Here is a 3,965-nt window from a genome sequence, read left to right as displayed (position 1 = left end):
TGGGAACCCTGAAGGTAGCTCTGCGGGACTTGAGGGACATTGGTTTGTCATCAGGGGCTAATCTCCGGGAAGAAGCAGTGGCCGTGTTTATTTTGCCGAGTCTACCATGCATCAGTCAGCTAGCGGCGGCTAAACGCTTGCAGCTTTCACCTCAGCTGCCTAGGGAGGGGGGGACATGGGGGCCTATCTTCTCAATCACATGGTTTAAGGAGCGAGCCCCCTGGAAAAGATGATGCGCAACTAACCGTCTACTGACAATTCTCTGGAGCGCCCCAGGTCACTCTTGTTTCCCACCAGGATGACGGGGATGTTTTCCGACTGGTGCGCCCAGCGAAGCTGTATGCGCAGCTCCGAAGCCTTCTCAAAGCTGGACTTGTCCGTCACCGAGTTTACAATGATGTAGGCGTCGCCCATCCACATGCACTGATCCTTCAGCCACTGGCTGTTATCCTGTGGAATGGCACCCGGTTAATACAAAAGGCGCAGAACGCTCTGTGGCGTATCACCAATCCTGTGGTTTTAGGTGGTTGTTATCAGCGAGTGACTCGCTCACCTGTTCCCATATGTCCTACAAAAGCAGATTTGTCTCTTCTTCGTTGACGATGATTGACCTATCATATGTGTTTCCTGATGGGAAGAAGGAAGTAAGAAATAAGAACATTTATTCTGAAGTACTCAGCATCTCTTATCACAGTACCAGAGTCACCTATCCCAGTATCTAGACAGTAGGATTTTGACAAATCATCCATCAATCTGAGCCCTGACCGTGGAGTTTTCCTTTAGAGCCAGTGTATTAATCTTTTACACCCACTCTGCCTGGTGTTTGACTACAACTACCTAAGCTCTATTTGAGTAATGGGTGCAGCTGTGGCTGGCTGGAAATAGCAGAAATCAATACACCTTTACCTGCTCTCCCATATGACCCATTACACTGTCTGTTAGTCAGACCAGATTGTGAGGTCCTTGAATTAGCTTAATCCCATGTCCTTGGAACATGTTCTACTAAAAAGCAAGCATTATCTCGCAACAACAAAAGTGCCCACATTGGCACCAAGACTTTACCTGTCTCCTCTGAGTCGTGACTGTCCTCAACTCCACCAAATATCCTCGCCAGACTCGACTTCCCTACGTTGAGCTCGCCAAGAAGCACAACCTTGTAGGTGTGTCCATGGGAGTCGCTCCCGGAGGAGATGACAGAGTCGGATGAATCAGACACGCAGCTGTCACAGTGCTGCTCCCCGGGACCGTAGGAGGTGCAGCGCGTGAGTGTGGAGAGCTCGGCGCTCTGCACTGAGGGCATGGTGGAGCAGAACTCGCGGTGGTCCACTGGTATGCTCCTCCGGTGTAAACTCTGCAGGTTGAAGGGAGGAAAGGGTATACTTCCTCTCCTTTTATCCATGTTCCGCAACTTGTCTCCTTTGTTCAAAGTCATGATTATAATATAAGCAGTTTGTTAATATTGTTTGTCCCACTAAGTAGACAGCCCATATTAGCCTACATTAAATACACTTATTTATTGTTTCTGTTCTGACATATCCCAGCTGCCAATATCTATAAACATAGCAGTTTTTTACAGATAAACATGCCAAACCTGCCTATTTAAAATATATAAACTTAGATGTATATTTGTCCAATGTCTTCTTTCCAACGTCTGAACTCCAATGGTCAAGAAAAATCCGTTTGGTATAGCTCCTTTCGTTTCTCTTCTACAGTGCGGTTCGGTTATGATCAGAGATGAGACGGAGCCCCTTATTTATTGCCCGGTAGGATCGCTGGCGTCAAAAAATAATCAGAAAAAAACAGCAGATTGTTCAGATTTAATGTTAATAAAAATAAAAGATGTTTTAATAAATATATAAAAAGTTCTTACCTCTGGTGTCATGACCTCTGAAACGAAGGATGTTCTTTTTAAACTTGATCGGTCATATTTTAGGACTGCAAAAGTCTTCTCAATGATGGCTTCAGTCTAAAAAAAATATGAAATAAGCACAATATTCAGTAATTAAATTGCTGGAGCTCTTAAAAAAAGGTAAGCTCTACTAAAATGACAAAATAGTGTATTATAATAGCGTATAATAAGAGTATTTAATTAGCTCACTATTTTACACCTTGGTCCATGAACATGTTCCTGGTTTAAAACATGGACCTTCAAGTGTTTTAAAGGGCTTGTTGATAAAGTAGGTGTACTTGTAGCCGGGTAAACTATGTGCAAGACAGGTATCCAAAGTATCCAAGACCAGGACAAAGAAAAACAATATGTCAGGCTAATATCTAAACATGTCTTTGGACTTTACCCATGTTTTAATACAAATATTTACCTGGTTTTCTTCAAAGACAGAAATGTTTCCATCTCTGAGCCTTTTCATTTTCAGGTCAAAAGTGGGGTTTTCAAGCAGGAACATTCTATTGGACCTCAATCTTCTGGACTGCAGGTCTTTTTCTAGTGTCTGCAAACAGAAAAAAACATAATTTTATTAGTGAATTTGTGAAGTGTAATGATGCTTATTGATGTAAATACACCGCACAACATAACATTAGACTTCTTTTCCTGCTGATTATTGGGTGGTATTCCAGATTTTAAATTTTAGTTCAGAAATTGAGTGCTGAAGAAGATTTCCTTTACTGTAACTCACTATTTTTTTAGTCAGTGTAAGACTGTTTTTCTATTGTGGTTTAATATAAATTACCATTGGTGTTACCATGTTTGCCATTAATTAATGAATCTATGGCAGCCCATAGCAGTATTATTTGACCTATTCAATGTTTGGTGAGTGTGACATATTTCTTTGACATTACAGGTACTCAAGAGTATTTGATGCTGCGCTACTGATCACATTAAGTACTTTCATTTATTTTAGTAAGTACATTTATTGAATCATAACAGTCAAGTTTGCAATTATGTTTTCTTGTCAGATATGTGCATATCAGTGTAACTGCTCAGTTGCCTATGTGAGACACGTGAAAATTCACAGAAATATGCACAATTTAAAACTGCAGTGTTGTATCCCTAATTGCAAAAGGACCTTTCGAAAATGTCACCCAGCTTCTGATGGCTCATTTCTCAGAGAACACCACAGGACTAGTTCTTCATGCAGATCTAAGTTTCCATTGAAAAAATACACTCTACACATGTGTGTGTTGTGTGTGTGTATGTATGTCATGTGTCAATTTATCAAGGGTTCACACACAAGGTTGTAATTTGCTGTATTTCAAAAGAATTTGACAGGAATTTTTTTGTCATGTTTCAGGTGGAACAGCAGGACACTGTATTCAGCGCTGGATGGTCAGCCTTGAGGGCCATGTAATATGTGAGGGGATGCAACCCACCTTCTTGACAGGGCTTGCTGCCTTATTTTCTATCTTCTACATCTTCAATCTCGAATACCAAGAAGAGGCCTCGTGCACTCTTGAATTCATCCAAAGGTTAGGTATTTTCACTAAAACATGTGTTTCTTATCTCTTTAATGGTATACTATTGTGAACAAAACATTTTCTGCTTTTTGTTGTGTTGTTAATGTAAGTGAGTTACACAAATTGAGTTTTACACTGTCTGAAGAGACACTATTATTTTTCAGGCGCTTCATTGGTATAAACCCTGAGTGAGGCACCAAGGCTGGACGGGGCAAAGACTTGCCCAAAAAAACTGGCAAAGCCACCAGCAAAAAGATGACAACAGTCAACCCACATGTATCCACTCTGCTGAGAAGACTGATGGACTTTCACTGGGACTTCATTTAAAATGGTGAGATTATTCAGTCCCATTGCACAAACACACACACACACACACACACACACACACACACACACACACACACAAGACACCAGCTTGTCTCATTGCTTTAATTCTTTTTCCCTCACAACTTTTCTCTCTCTCTCTTACAGGGTAGAAAGTCTGAATTGCTGTTATTCACGCACCTCTCCTGGTCCCTCAACACAAGCTCCATAACAAAGCCCAGCAGCGTCTC

The sequence above is a fragment of the Brachyhypopomus gauderio genome, unplaced genomic scaffold (assembly GCF_052324685.1).
Source record: "Brachyhypopomus gauderio isolate BG-103 unplaced genomic scaffold, BGAUD_0.2 sc144, whole genome shotgun sequence".
Lineage (NCBI taxonomy): Eukaryota > Metazoa > Chordata > Actinopteri > Gymnotiformes > Hypopomidae > Brachyhypopomus > Brachyhypopomus gauderio.
The sequence above is the reverse complement of the archived record's forward strand: the minus strand, read 5'-3'. Positions refer to the sequence as shown.